Source organism: Carcharodon carcharias, chromosome 7 (assembly GCF_017639515.1).
Source record: "Carcharodon carcharias isolate sCarCar2 chromosome 7, sCarCar2.pri, whole genome shotgun sequence".
NCBI classification, from domain to species: domain Eukaryota; kingdom Metazoa; phylum Chordata; class Chondrichthyes; order Lamniformes; family Lamnidae; genus Carcharodon; species Carcharodon carcharias.
In genome coordinates this window covers 142,189,354-142,205,452 of record NC_054473.1, presented here as the reverse complement: position 1 = coordinate 142,205,452, position 16,099 = coordinate 142,189,354, and the positions used below count along the sequence as shown (strand labels likewise).

At 43.4% G+C, this 16,099-nt stretch overlaps 1 protein-coding gene across 5 annotated transcripts in view; it reads left to right on the top strand.

The window, feature by feature from the left end:
* Nucleotides 1–14,837: 14,837 nt before the first annotated feature.
* The window catches only part of nod2 (nucleotide-binding oligomerization domain containing 2), a 71,911-nt gene continuing 70,649 nt past the window's right edge, over nucleotides 14,838–16,099 (top strand). For 4 of the 5 annotated variants that reach the window (XM_041192547.1, XM_041192548.1, XM_041192541.1 and 1 more), the window contains exon 1: nucleotides 14,854–15,243. The gene's annotated coding sequence lies outside the window, so the exon portion shown is untranslated. Of the gene's footprint in view, nucleotides 15,244–16,099 lie in introns of all 5 variants that reach the window. The other variant, XM_041192542.1, reaches the window with a different exon arrangement.

Sequence of the window (16,099 nt, the reverse complement as noted above, 5' to 3'; positions counted from 1 at the left end):
AGTTTCTTTCTTTTTTAAAAAATAAAATTTCATAATATTATTCCGGTTTATTGTAAAGTAGGTTATGGGTGTGAGTGTGAACCATTCTGTCTGTGTGATTTACTTACATTGGAGTCAGATAGACAACAAGCTTGAAATTATCAAAAGAAGCTAGGTTTGGAAATACACTTGAAATGCTAATGAGTAAACATGGATGCTGTCTTAGCATGTAAATTGTGAAAGGAATTTGCATTTTTAGGTAAACGAGGGAGTTGTTTAGATTTTAAAGGGATGTTAGAACTAGCCAGAGAAGCAAGACCAAGCAGTGTGTTTATTTTTCCTAAAGGTTACTGACAATATTGACAACATGAAAGTTTTTATATTATGGGAAAAGTGCATTTCCAAAGGCATATGGAACAATGGGATTTACAGATTAAAGAGAAAGAAACCTATATAAAGGAGAATGAAAGGCTATGTTGGGGGCCATGTAAGATCTAAAAGGAATGTGTGGAACAGTCTTTGGGAAGCCTCCTGCCATTTGTGCATAAGTCTGTTGTGTCTTGTAACTAAAGTTAGAGACCAGTTTTTGGAATTCCACTGTCAAGTGGATACTTGGTAGCTTGCTGGCTTGCTTTTTAAACTTAAAATCTATTTTGGACTGTTGCTTTAAAGGGTTTGTGTAATTTAGGGTCAGGTTAATTAGGAATTTTAGGATTTGTTATAGTATTAAGTAATTGTAGTCTTATACATGTGCTTGAAATCTTTTCTTTTGTTAATAAATATTTTAATTTAATTTTCAAAAATCTCTGAAGGTCTTAGTGGACTTATTACTTCTGCATTCAGTACACAAATCTTCTCGTAATACAAATTGCAAAACCGTTGTGATAGTGTAGCCAAGTTTTCCTTGTGGATTTGGTCTGCCTAGCACACATCATCTGCCACGTCATAACACTTGCCGGTGTTGTGGGATGATCTCTGCTGATGCCTTGTTTGCAGGGCTGGCATCTGCTTTGGAGCTTCTAAAACAACAAGTTGCCATTGCGGTGAACTCCTGCCCACAGTTGGTGTTGCTATTTGCATTGATTGTCAGCTAGAGTTTCCTACTTGTCATGGGTTGATGTTAAGCAATTTCTGGTCTCTTTTGAAGTAGAACTTCGGTTGCTCTGCTGGTCTCTTGGGATGGGCCACCTCCCTGTATAGCATATCCTTTGCGATTCAAACATCTTCCATCCTGTACACATTCCCAAGCAAGTGAAGCCTTTTTTTGCTTGATTAGAGCTAGCATGCTTGGCATGCTTGACCTAGAAAGGACTGCTGCACTGGCAACTTTGGCTTTCTATGTTGACACTGGAGATGTAAGTTGTTGAGCATTTTTCCTTGGTAGGTATAGGTTGTCCAGACTTCCCTGCTGCTATACAACAATGAGCTGTGGATACAGGCCTTGTAGGTAAGCAACTTGGTCATGTGGGTCAAGTTATTGTTTCTCCATGGCCTGTTTTGTTAGATGGCCAAAGTTGGTGGCTGCCTTTCCAACACGTGCGATGAGCTTTTCACCGATAAACATGTTGTCTGTCACCATAGATTCAAGGTATCCAGTGGTGTGTTGTAGAGTCTGATCGCAGGTGGAGACACAACACACTGTCCTATAGGTACAGTCTTCTTGACACTAATGGTGAAGGAGAACAAGACACAGACATAGGACAGACAATCCATGAGTCTTTGGAGCTAGTCTTCTTTCAGGGAAGCTAGTGTGGCATCATCAGCATAGAAAAGATCTCTGATCAGGATATGCCACACATTTGTTTTGGCTTTCAGTCTTGATAGGTTGAAGAATTTCCTGTCTGATCATGTGTGGAGGTATACTATGTGCATGTGAACAGGGAACACATAGGTCAATAGGACAGGGAAAAAGGTACTAAACAGAATAGGGGAAAAGACACAGGCCTGTTTCACCCCATTCTTGATCTCAAAGCTATCAGAGGTGGAGCCATCGAACTGAATGGTACTGTGCATGTTATCATGGGAGGAGATATATCTGAGTGTGAAGCCTGGGAGGACAACTGATTTTCTCTATTATTCGGTAGAGGCCTGTTCTGCTCATAGTGTCAAATGCTTTTGTGAGATCCACAAAAGCAAGGTAGAGTGGTGTTTGCTGCTCTCTGCACTTCTCTTGAAGCCAACGAAGGGAGGAGGTCATGTCTACCGTGGATCTGCCTGCTCTAAAGCCACATTGTACCACTAGTTAATGGGACCTGATGGTGTGACACACTGACAAACCAGAACTAGTGTTCTGCCCATGCTCTGTGCCACTAATCAGTGACATGTTGATATACACCCAAAAATTTGACAAATTATAGATTCCAAAGTTAACATGCATCCCCTAGTCACAGAGCAGGATTGGCTGAGGCATTAGGTGAGGTCACCACAATACTCCTTCAGGTTTGGAATTGGCTGCATGATGGGGGATGTCTTGATGATGCAAAGGCATAGTATTAAAAATGCAAAGTTTAATATCATTTTTATTATATAAAATTTATTATTCATCAAGGTGAGGAATGTTGGTGGTGAAAAATGGAGCGTTTGCATTGAACAACAAATAAGGGTATATTGTGCTCTGTATAAAGTTAAAGAGAAGATTATTTTCCTAAACTGGGGAGATTTATAACAACATTTTCTTAGGCCCAGATATTAGCTAGGGCATGTGCTGGAAGCGGTGTGTCAGGGCATGGAGAGGTGAGTGGGTTCTGATATCTTTTGCGAAAGTACATTCAGTGGGTCTGTCAGAGGCATTTTACTCTTTTTGAGAAACTCATGAAAAATAAATGATCAACCCCTTTGACAGGGGCACTTTTATATTATTATAACAAAAACAAAAATTTTAAAGGAAACTTATCAAATTAAAATGTCATTCCCAGTGTCAGTGATACACTCCCTCTGTTAGCCAAGGAGTTCCCAAAAAGGATTCCACCAGTTCCCCCTCCCACCACCCCATCCTGGAGCCTGCTGGTAGGCTGCCAGGTTTCACTGGATGATCTCCAATGCAGTGGCCGTCCCTCCCAACATGGGTCAGAGTGTGATGGAATACTCTCCACCTGCCTGGCTGAGTGCAGCTCCAACAACACTCAAGAAGCTTGAAACCATCAGGACAAAGCAGCCCGCTTGATTGGCACCCCTTCCACAAACACTCACTCCTTCCACCACCAATGCACAGTAGCAACAGTGTGTACCATCTACAAGATGCACTGCAGAAACTCACCAAGCTGCCTTAGACAGCACCTTACAAATACATGATCACTATCATCTAGAAGGGCAAGGGCAGCAGGTACATGGGAGCATCACCATCTGGAAGTTCCCCTCCAAGCCACTCACCATCCTGATTTGGAAATACATCACCGTTCCTTCACTATCGCTGGGTCAAAATCCTGGAACTCCCTCCCTAACAGCACTGTGGGTGTACCTACACCACATGGACTGCAATGGTTCAAGAAGGCAGCTCACCACAACCTTCTCAAGGGCAATTAGGGATGGGCAATAAATGTTGGCCTAGCATTTATATTGGGTTCCTGGTGGACAGCATGTCTGTCAGCTTTCCAGCCACTGGCAAAATGGCATGGCAGTGGGAAGCCATTGGGCACAAACCCCTCCCCTCCCCCAATATATTCCCACACCATTTGACAGTCTTCCCATCGCCAAGGGGCTGGTAAAACTTTGGCTATCAAGTTATTACAGCACAAAAGGAGCCATTCAGCCCATCAATTCAATGCCATTGGGTTTTCACCAAGTGATTTTTTAAAAAAATATTTGTTCAAGGGATGTGGGTGTTGCTGGTTAGGTCAACATTTGTTGCTCATCCCTAATTGCCCTTGTTCAAAGGGCATTTAAGAGTCAACCACATTGTTGTGGGTCTGGAGTCACATGTAGGCCAGACCAGGTAAGGAAAGCAAATGTCCTTCCCCTAAAAGACATTAGTGAACCAGATGGACCAAATGTCATCATCAGACATTTAAATCCAGATTTTTTTTAAATTAAATTCAAATTTCACCATCTACCATGGTGGGATTCAAACCCTGATCCCCAGAACATTATGCTGGGTCTCTGGAATACTAGTCCAGTGGGAATACCACTATTCTACTGCCACCTCTATTTCACAGTTCATAAGTGAGCAACAGCAGGTAGCAGAGGCAAGGAAAGTTGAGAAGAATCTGTGTTAGAGGGTGCAGCCAGTTCTGCTGTGGACCCAGTTGCTATACTGTGAGGATTGCCAATGAAAACAAACTCCTGAGCAACAGCAGATAATGTACAATGACTACATTGCAGAGAGAATGGAGCAGTCTACATCAAGCATGAATGGGTTGATGTTGCAGAGTTTAAGATGTTATGTTCTTCCATGGATGGAAAGGAATATCAAACGCACCAATCAATTGTGCTCATGCACACCTTGATCATGGTTATGCACACCTCTGGTTGCCAATATATTGCTGCCTTACAGGTACCTTAGCCTTGGCCTTACAATACCTCACTGACCTGCACCAAACTGCTTTCTGTCAGAATGGTAAAGTGAAGTGGGTCTGGTTCATGAGACAGATGACAGTGAAAGGGGACGTGGAAATGGGATTCCACTCAAATCACTTCACTTCTCATCTATTTCCCCTTTCTCACCTGTTGCCCCTTCAATCCCATTAATCAGTACCCCACATAGTCTTCCCTGTCCTAAAAGCCAAGTCTGCATCTGCACAGGGCAGTCTCTGAATGGGCCATCACAGTCTCCAAAACCCAGAGGTCACCAGCCAATAGTATCTCAGCAGATGGAGCATGGATCATGAACCACCTCTGGTGATGCCACAGGGGTTGCACCACATATCATTGATAAGAAAAAGAAGAGAAAAACTTTGTTGTTTACCAGAAGTATGCACGTGAGTGCACAATAAAATGCTATGTTGTGAAGCTTCCATTCATTAGTAAAATCACATAACATTTATTACTTTCTCATGTTGCGTATTCCTGTTTGCTGGCTGCCAACTCAACCTTTTCAGATGCTGGATGATGAATGGGAGGATATGAACTGATAACGACCAATAGGATGATGTGTAATGGGTGGTTGGCTGTTGACAAGACTGCTTTGTATCAATGGTGTGAGGATGGGGGGAAGATTGTGGGAGTAAACCAGACTTTGGATGTGCTTCTGATTTTGATCCACTGGTACAATCTAAATGAGCCTTGCATTAATATGAGGCCAGCCCTAGAATCCTGGGCGGCAATAGGCTGAATTTTCCCGGTCCCATGGAGGCAGATTAAGACGCGGGACCAGCAATAAGATTGTAAAGTGGTGCTCAGTGATCTGACACTTCCCACCCCTATGCAATTCTAATGGAGGTGAGGTCAATGCAGCAGAGGTTACCCACTTGGCAGCACAGATGCAACTTCCACTGTCACCAGCTATCTATGCAGGGCTTCCCCTCAACAGTGGCCTGACATCAGTGGACATGCATTCTTTAATTTTTTACAATGCAGCAGAGAATGCCTCCATTTTGATGTGCCGTCATGGTCTCCTGCCTGCCTCAGCAACACCCACCTCTCCCTTTCAGGCTGCAGGCCAGACATCGCTGCAGGCCCTCCCTTCTTCATTGGATTCCTGCTTCATTGGTCCATCTGCCATCCTTAATTGGGCAGAGATCCCGGAGATGGCTTCTTAATTATTCACTTCCGGGAAGGTTTCTACGAATGCCCTGTCATGGCTACTTCCTGGTTCCTGGCTTGAAATTGCGGCCAACATCAGGATTGTGACCCAACTGTAAAAATTCATCCCCACGTGAACAGTTGGTGCTGTGTTGTCCTCCATCACCTTTCACCTCCCTGTCTCCCTTGGCTTCCTCTTCCTCCACAGATGCACCTGCAGATGATCTGCATTCAGTGCCTTGTCCCTCGTGCAGGTCCAAACCTCATGTGACATTGTGCAGAGCACAGCATAGCACACCCATTCTGGGCATGTGACTGAAGTGTACTGAATGATGCCTCCAGATCTGTGCAGGCACCTGAAGCACATCTCCAGCGAGTTGCCGGTTTGTTCAGTGACACATCTGATGCTCATAAGGCTTTCGTTGTATCTTCATTGAGCTTCATTAGTCATAATTCTCACAGGTGTCACCAGCCAAGTTTGAAGTGGGATATCCTTTGTCTCCAAATAGGCTTAATGCTGCTTCCAGGTTCAAAGATGTCAGTAAGCTTGGATTGCCACAGGATGAAATCATCATGGCAGATCCCTGGGAATCTGAAATACACCTGCAGAAATATTTTCTTGTTGTTGCACACTACCTGCACATTGATGGAGTTGAAGCCCTTGTGGCTGATGAATACTCCTTGGTAACCTGGGAGTCCAGATTTCCACAACTGTGCTGACATTGATACCGTGCCCCTATGGGAAGCCAGCTAAAGCCACAAAGCTTAGTGCCCAATCACTCAGACTGACACCATCACAGGCAAAGTCAATGTAATTGCTGGCCCAAGCAAACAAACCATCAGCCAACTGTCTTATGCATACTGGAGCCCTGGAAGGTTCAGGATGCAAAAATGTTAAAGCCTGGCCACCAAGTCTTCTTCTCGAAGGCTGCAGATGTCTGCCACCACTTGATGCAACAACTTGAGCGTCCTGAAGCACTGCCATTCCAACATGTCAAGGAAACAGAGCCTCTGGCTGTAGGACCTGCTTCGCAGGTGGTGCCTCATGTGAGCTGCACCCCTCTGCTCCTCCTTCCTCACTTGTACAGCTGCAGGCAGTGGGATTTGAGATTGGCGGGGGAGGAGGGCGAATCTCAAGAGCTTAAGGCTGAGGGATCTGAACTGGCTGCCAACAGTGGAGCAATTGAAAATGGGGATGCTCCAGAGCCAGAATTGGAGAAGCACAGTTAACAGACACTAATTGGCAACACACCTCTCCTGAGGGGGTTGCATGCCCACAACTTACCATGCTTGAGTGAAATGCGGAAATGAGTTGGAGTCAACTTCCTTACAAGTTGTAATTTTTTCCTGGTTTAAGACCTGCACTGCAACCCCAAACTGCACTAGATAAGTCCATGAGGGAGAAAGGAATAGAAGGATAGGCTGATACGTTATATGAATTAGACCAGAAGGAGGTTTGGGTGGAGCATAAACACTATCATAGATGAGTTGGGCTGAATGGCCTATTTCTGTACTGTACATGCTAAGTATTCATGTCCCTGGAGTGGGGTTGGAACCACCTTCTGATTCAGGTGCGTTTAATGTTAAGGAAGGATGTAAATGCATTGGAGGTGATCCAGAGAAGGTTTACTACATTTATACCTGATGTCAAGGAACTATCATATTTTTCCTAATATTACTGTGGGATACTTTAAAGCAGGCTTCTGTTTGTTTGGGTGTATGGTTCTGTGTGTGTGGCTAATGTAATTAAACTAGAGACAATTAGGCTGCAAGGTTTAAATTATCAAAGAAGTTAGGTATAAAACAAGCATTTGAAATGGAGATGAATAAACTAGGGTGAGGTCTCAGCAGAGATGGTGTGAATGAAATTTGCATTTTTAGATAAGTGGGAAAGGTGTTTGATTTTCAAAGGGACATGGTAAATGTTTACAACTGGCAAGATAAATAAGGCAAGATTATCATGTTGATTTTTCCCAAAAGTGCTGGCCATAATGAGAACACAAAAGGTTTTTATTTTTTTGGAAAAGTAACTTCTAAAGACAAATGGAAACAGTAAAATTTACTAATCAAAAGGGATAAAATATATTTAAAGAAGAATGGAGATCTGGAAACCATGTAAAACAGACTTAGGGATAAAGCCTCTAGCCACCCTGCAGAAGTTTGCTGTTCCAGGAACCAAGGTTGTGTTAAAGGCTTTGGAAGTCCATTGTTCAGTCCGTGCTTGTGGTAATATTACTGGATGACTATAAATTTGGAATCTATTTGGACTATTGTCTTAAAAGGGGTGTGTGGCTTGGAGTCTGGTTCAGTAGAAATTTTGGGAACTATTATAACTGTGTAACTGTAATCTTGTGTGTGTTTAAGTTTGTTCTTCTTTTGTTAATAAATGTTTTAATTTAATCTTTAAAATCTCTAAAGGTGGGAGTGGATTCACTGACTTCTGACTTCAGTGCACAAGCTTTCTCATAATAAATACAAGTCGCAAAATTATTGTGATAGCATGGCCAAGTTTCCGTTCATGGGATGTGGGTGCCACTGGCTAGGCCAGCATTTATTGCCCATCCCTATTTAAGAGTCAACCACGTTGCTGTGGTCTCGAGTCACATATAGGTGAATGAATAAAAAAAACCTTGTCAAGACCATTCAGGATTTTATAAACTTCAATCAAGTCACCCCTCACTCTTCTAAACTCCAGTGGAAACAAACCCAGTCTGTCCAATCTATCCTCATAAGACATCCCGCTCATTCCAGGTGTTATGACCTGGCAGGTGGTATTTGCCAGGCTGACCAAATCCACAAGGGAAACTTGGCCATGCTATCAGATCAGGTAAGGACATCAGATTTCCTTCCCTAAAGGACACTAGTGAACCAGATGGATTTTTACGACAATCGGCAATGGTTTTGCGGTCATCATTAGACTTTTAATTCCAGATTTTTTTAATATGAATTCAACAGCTTGTTTTCATTGGTGGGGTGATGGTATTCAGTGCTGGGGGAATGATATGCTGAGCATGATGGAGGCAAGGATAGAAAGTGGATTGGGGGGCTAGAACAGTTCCAGCAGATGTGTGGACATCTGGTGAAAGTTCCTGGAGACAATGCAAGCTCGTGCTCTGTGAATGGAGGAGACCATGAAACAGATGAGATCACTCATGTCTCAGGAGTTCAAGTGCATGGGCTGTTTTGAGTAGAGATTGGCCAACCTCCTGGAGAGCCACATGCGGCAGCACCTGGAATGCATGCGTGAGCAGTATGAGATTCTATATAGCATACAAAGCACATTCAGTAGCCTCGGCCAGTCTCTTCATAACATGAGTGTTGATCTCCATAGAGTATGCAAGGAGCTGTGTAGCTACAACAGGGCACTTGTGCTGGACAGTGGCTGGAAGGTTTGGCAGCTGTTACCCCTTGCATCTGGTGGAAAGTCAGTACCATGGTGAAGACCAGTGTTATCAATGTCTGGGAGTCTGCATCCATGGGAAGGGTGGATGAAGTCCACAATCCATGCAAACAGGGCATTCATAACTGTGGTTATGCAGTGGTGGGCTGCCACTTGTGAAATTCCGCACAGGCCTGCAGCAGAGCCCTGGAAGGAGCCAGGCACAAAACATTTAGGGCTACCATAACCTTGACAGCTATGGGCAGAGCCTGTTGGCTGTTGGCTTGAGATACCAGTTCTTCCTGTACGATGGCACAGCTGTCTGTGACTATCTGACTGGACATTCTCAGCCTTCTCCTACATGGGCACTCTGACATGTCCAGATAGCTGTGTCTAACACCATACACCCTGTGCTCAGAGTAATAGCATCTCATTCTTCTTGGTTGTGCCTCTTGAGGCTCTGTTCCTGATGACCAGGGCCCCTTGCTCTTATGGCACCCACATGCCACTGTACTACCTCAATGGCCTGGATGTGTGAGGGAGTTACACCCAGTTATAATTGTAGGCCTCCTTCAGAAAGGTACAATTCCTGTGATAGCCTGACTGGGCTGCCTGCTTTGCTGCCAGGTTCCATTGCAGCACATGAGGGGACCTAGCTCTATTCCCTTCCTCTTTCCCCCTTTCCCCGATGTAAGGCCAGCAGTGACATCCAGGTGACTTAAACAAATCATTAACAGTTTGGCATAACTTTGTATAAAGTTCCTCCACCTTCAGTCTGCCCTCCCACAGCGTTCATGGCTCCTTGCTAAGGATGTGCCCCCAAAGTCCTTCACTGCAGTATCAGGAACAATGAAAATGGGGTCTGAAAACTTCTTCCACTCCAGGTAATGGCTCCTCTGATTTCTCTCTGAACTTCTATGTGAAACACGCCTCACCACCTTTCCCAAACAAATGAAAATATGCAAAGCAGAAATGGGAACAGGACTTCTACATCCGGGTCCTATCCACCATTTTTTCTTCAACCCACCTCCAATTTACATGGATGGATGCATGAAAATCTGGGACTGAGGAATATCTAGTGTCAACTAGTTCCTCCAGCCCTATCTCAAATCATTGATGTACACACAGTGAACAGAAATGGTTCCAGAATAGAACCCTGTGGGACATCATTATCCACTTTGAAATACTGCCTTTAACTGCTACTGTTTCCTCCCTCCTAACAAATTTTTAATCAACTTTGTTAATTAGCTAAAATGTATTAAGGAACTAACACATGAATTATTCAGTAGAGCCAATGATTTAATCTCATGTGAGCTTTAGGAAACAAAAGCATTTTTAAAATCTCAATCTAGCTGGAAACAGGTCAATGCCTGCCTCCCTAGAAGCTTCTAAAATTGTTTTCATTTGAAGGCATTAACTGTGCCAACTTTACTTGAAATTGCTAAATATCTAGATAGGAGAAAATGTTGGAAGCAGACAATATAGATTTCAGAAATTATTATCATGTTTGATGAGCATGTTAGAGTCCTTTGAAGGGAAGACAGATATAATAGATATGACAAGATATGGTAAATGGCTTTTAATATAGTACCACACAGAAGCCGATTAGAGAAGATTAAGGCATATGGAATTAGCAGTAGGGCAGCAAAGTTGACTAAAAATTTGTTAGATGGAAGGGAACAGTAACAGTTAAGGGCAGTTTCTCAGAGTTTCTTCAAAGGGTATAATGACATCCCACAGGGTTCTGTTCTGAGACCGCTTCTGTTCACTGTGCACATCAATGACTTAAGATAGGGGGCTGGAGGAAATGGTGCCCAAATTTCCAGGTAATACTTAAACAGGAGACACATAACAATTCTGAGGACCAAAGGAAGCTGAAATAATAATAGTGAAATGGGCAAAAAAGTGTCAGGTGGAATTCAATGTTAATAAATGTGAGGTGATACATTTTGCTAAAATAAAAACAAGAATTATACTTTCAGTGATTTGAAAATGTAGAGGAATTTGGAGGTTCTGGTTCACAAGGCATTTAAAACAACAGCTTAAATGGATCAAAAACAAAAATAGCTGGAAAAACTCAGCAGGTCTGACAGCATCTACGGAGAGGAACACAGTCAATGTTTCGAGTCCGAAAGACTCTGATGAAGAGTAATTCAGACTCAAAACGTTGACCATGTTCCTCTCCACAGATGCTGTCAGACCTGCTGAGTTTTTTCCAGCTATTTTTGTAGCTTAAATGGATAATTTAAGACAAAGATGACGAGGAATTTCTTCTCCCTGAGGATTGTTACCCTTTAGAATTCTTTTCTCCACAGAGCAGTGGGGTATTGACTGCATTCAAGCCTGAGTTAGACAGATTTTTGATCAACAAGGCAGTCAAAGGTTGTAGAGGACAGGAAGATAAATGGAGTTAATGCCACAGTTCAGATTAGCTCTGATCTTATTGAATGGCGGAGCAGCCTTGAGTGGCTGTTTGGTCTGCTCTATTCCTGTTCCTATTTCTTGTGATCTTCTAATTAAAAACCATTAGAACACCGAGTTTTATGATTTTTAAAAATTAATTCACAGGATGTGAGCTTAGCTGGCTGGGCCAGCATTTATTACCCACCCCTAGTTGCCCTTGAGAAGGTGGTGGTGAACTGCCTTCTTGAACCACTGCAGTCCATGTGGCATAGGTATGCCCACGGTGCTGTTAGGAAGGGAGTTCCAGGATTTTGCCCCAACAACAGTTTCCAAGTCAGGATGGTGAGTAACTTGGAGGTGAACTTCCAGGTGGTGCAGTTCCCATCTATCAGCTGCCCTTGTCCTTCTAGGTGGTAGCGGTCATGGGTTTGGAAGGTGCTGTCAAAGGAGCCTTGGTGAATTCCTGCAGGGCATCTGGTACAAACTGCTGCTACCGTGAGTCGATGGTGGAGGGAGTGAATATTTGTGGATGGGGTGCTAATCAAGCGGACTGCATTGTCCTGGATGGTGTTAAGCTTCTTGTGTGTTGTGGGAGCTGCATGCATCCAGGAAAGTGGGGAGTGTTCCATCACACTCCTGACTTGTGCCTTGTAGATGGTGGACAGGCTTTGGGGAGTCAGGAGGTGAGTTACTCATCGCACAATTCCTAGCCTCTGACCTGCTCTTCTAGTCACCGTATTTATATGGTTGGTCCAGTTCAGTTTCTGGTCAATGGTAACTCCAGGATGTTGATAGTGGGGGATTCAGTAATGGTAATGCCATCGAACGTCAACAGGTGATGGTTAGACTCTCTCTTGTTGGAGATGGTCATTGCCTGGCAGTTGTGTGGCATGAATGTTACTTGCCAGTTATCAGCCCAAGCCTGGATATTGTCCAGGTCTTGCTGCATTTGCACATGGACTGCTTCAGTATCTGAGTCATCGCGAATGGTGCTGAACATTGTGCAATCATCAGCGAGCATCCCCACTTCAGATCTTATAATGGAAGGTCATTGATGAAGCAGCTAAAGATGGTTAGGCCCAGGACACTACCCTGAGAAACAATTGCAGTGATGTCCTGGACTGAGATGACTGACTTCCAACAGACACAACCATTTTCCTTTGTGCCAGGTATGACTCTAACCATTGGAGAGTTTTCCCCCTGATTCCCATTGACTCCAGTTTTGCCAGGGCTCCTTGATACCACACTCGGTCAAATGTGGCCTTGGTGTTCAGGGCACACACTCTCACAGGAGGTATAGAATATAAAAGTCACAATGTAATGATCAATCTATGTATAATTGGAGCACCTTGTGTAATTTTGAGCTCAACTACTACACTATCAGAAAGACACTGAGACAAAAGAGACAGCATAAATTTACTTGGATGTTGCCTGCTTTCAAGAAATACAAATACGAAGAAAGACTTAAAGATTGAGATTGTTTTCAGAAGTGATTTGGTGGAGGTGTTAAAATTTATGAAGGGACAGAGAAGATAGAAACAGACACTATTAATGTCTAAGGAATCCAGAATGTTGGAGAAATAGATACAAAGATTAAATGTTTGAGATTAAGCACAGACCATAGAAGAAGTTTTTGCACAGAGTTTGTGGAAGGCAGAACTTGAATTAATGATGGAAGCAGAGGCCATGTCAACATTTAAGAATAGGTTAGATAAGTAGCTGAGAGCCAGAGAAGTGAAGGCTATTATATACAGTCCATGTCATGCATCTGTCAGACAGCAGGGGTCAATTTATAATAAAACTCTTATTACAACCAGCCATTATCAAACATAAAATTGGTCTTATGGAGCTGCATTCCAAAAACATTCATTCCCTCCACCATTGATGCACTGTAGCAGCAGTATGCACCATCTACAAGATGCACTGCAGGAATTCACCAAGACTCCTTTGACAGAACCTTCCAAACCCATGACCACTACCACCTAGAAGGACAAGGACAGCAGATAGATGAGAACACCACCACCTGGAATTTTCCCTCCAAGTCACTCACTATCCTGACTTGGAAATATATTGCCGTTCCTTCACTGTCACTGGGTCAAAATTTTCATTACAGGATCAATTAGGGGTAGTCTTACAATACAATCCTTGTGTTTCCAAAGTATTTATTGTCACTGCATACTTCATAACCATTCTGATGAGAAGCCATTGCATGCAGGTCAATGGGATTTAATCCTATTATCATGCTCAGTCAATGAGGAATTAGCAATAGCACCAACAAAACATTAAATTAAGCAACTTTCACAAAATAAAATTGGCTTGTCTTCTTCTTATGCAGTCCCTCAGAATGGAAGATGACTTGCTTCCACTCCAGTTTGATGGGTTCTGATATGGTGGTTAGTCCAATGCACAATCTGCAGACTCTGCCACATGCAGTGCAAATGGGGCCTGAAGGGTCGGATAGATAAGTCCTTTGGAGGTTTCTGTGCTCTCTCCACTGCCTCAATTTTGCCTCTGCGTGTTCCCGATGAACTCTCTCCATATGTTCGATGCCTTCCCAAATGAACCTTCTCCATTTTGGTCGGTCTCAAGTCAGAGATTCCCATGAGTTAGAGGGGATGTTTGACCTCTTCAGGGATGCTTTTAGGACATCCCTAAAGCATGTCCGCTGTCCCCTCCTGGGAGTCTCCTGCTGCGAATTCTGAGTTGCTTTGGGAGTTTGGTGTCAGGCATGTGAATGATGTGTCCCACCCAGTGCAGCTGGTTTTGAGTGATTAGTGCCTTGATGCTAGGCAAGTTGGTTTGAGAGAGGACATTGCCTCTCTTGCCACCAGATTTGGACGATCCAGGAAGGCACCACGGGTGATACTTCTCCATTGCTTTGAAGTGCCTGCTGTCGGTTGTCTGAACTATGTTAGAGTGCCAGACTGGCATTATTTCTAAAAGGTGCAAAACTACTATGTCCTACCCATTCATGCTCAATTTTTCGCTTACCATCTGTTGCCAGCTTATACAGATAAAATTTTTAAAACTGTGAATTCCGTAAACTGAAAAAAAGCGAAATGCCTGAAGCTACACACGCAGATCAGCCAGTGTCAGACACGTGTTTGCCCTAGCTGCCGGAAGTGCTGAACTATCTTATTTTCTGCACAAACGCCAGCAGACTTCCTGTGTTATATCTGGTGCCAGTTTTCTCATACAAATATAAAGTACCAGGAACTGGAAACAGAGCAGCTTTAGAATTATGATGGGACGTTGTTGGTATCGGACTGATCTCACTCTCACCCTCCCGACGCCTGAACCCTTTATGAAATACCATTCAGTCTTGGCTTTTGAAAGTATTGAACTTACACGGTTTAAAAGCTGGGAGTAGCTGCATTTCGCCCCCCCCCCCCCGCCCTTTGTGGGAAGTGGAGACGGAGGTTAGTGTCCTTTCTGATCCTGTTCTGGCATTTCTCGGCTAACAGCCGCTGAGCATTTAAACTTCCCCCTCGCCGCCCCCCAATCAAAGCTGATGGCACAAGTGAAAGGGTGCAACCTTTCCGGCTACGAAACTGCCTTCAGCATCCACAATAAGAAGGGAAGTTCGTGCAAATTGGATAGCAAGTTGAAGCTGCCGTGAATTTGCTGTCAGGTTATTGCGACTGGGAAAGGTACATATTCTAGAAAAGTAAAATCTCACATTCTCTCCAGCTTCTTATTGAAGATATTTGTGGAGTTTCAATTCTTATGACAACATTGCTGAAACTTTTACCTTCGAATTCCCGTCACATATACTCTCACCAAAACTTCCTGCTTGCTATATATGGGTATGTGGAAAATATTCTTCGATGGCATTCGTGATCTCAGAATATCTACTTGTGAAAACCTGTAATTGTTAAGCCCAGCTGTAGTCACTGGAGAGCCAAAGGCTTTTATGTCTGTTGGGTTCGGATGAGGCAAATGAATGCTGTACTGTGTGACCCATCCGTTGTGTGCTCTTGGGCGGATTCCACAATCTCAGAATAATTGTTTGCTGTAAGTTTGTGCTTTTGCAGTTGTTTCTGGGTAGCAATTTCTGACTTTATGGCGGCCGAATCTTCCTGGAGCTGTGGAGACTAAGATATAGAGGAGAGTAAATTGGGTATAATCACGCTTTATTTTGTGGGCAAAAGTATGCCCATCCTATGACAGCATGTAATCAAAACGATATTGAGTTCACATGCTTTTATTTTGAATGCTGGAAAAATAATGTGATAGGCCTAGACCTAATCGGCATATCTTCTACATATAGATGTGGTGCTTAGTCCTCCATACATATTTGCATGACAATTTTTATTTTTCATACACTTCATTGTCATTAATTTGCCTGATAAATTTCATTTGACTAGGGAACTCCTGAGTGGTTCGTGACCTATAAATTGTTAAACAAGGCTCAAAATGTAGCAGGCTGTTGTTGGTGGTAGCACACTTACCCTACTCAGAAGGCTATGGTTCAAACCCCACTCAAGAAACTTGAGCACATATCCAGTTTGACACTTCAGCTCCATACTGAGAATCAGTCATGGTTCTGATGAAACATTAAGCCGAGGCCCTGTATGTGCACTCTAGTGGATGCAAACGATCCCATGACACGATTCCAAAAAATTTGGAGCAGTTTTCCATATATTTATCCCTCAACCAACA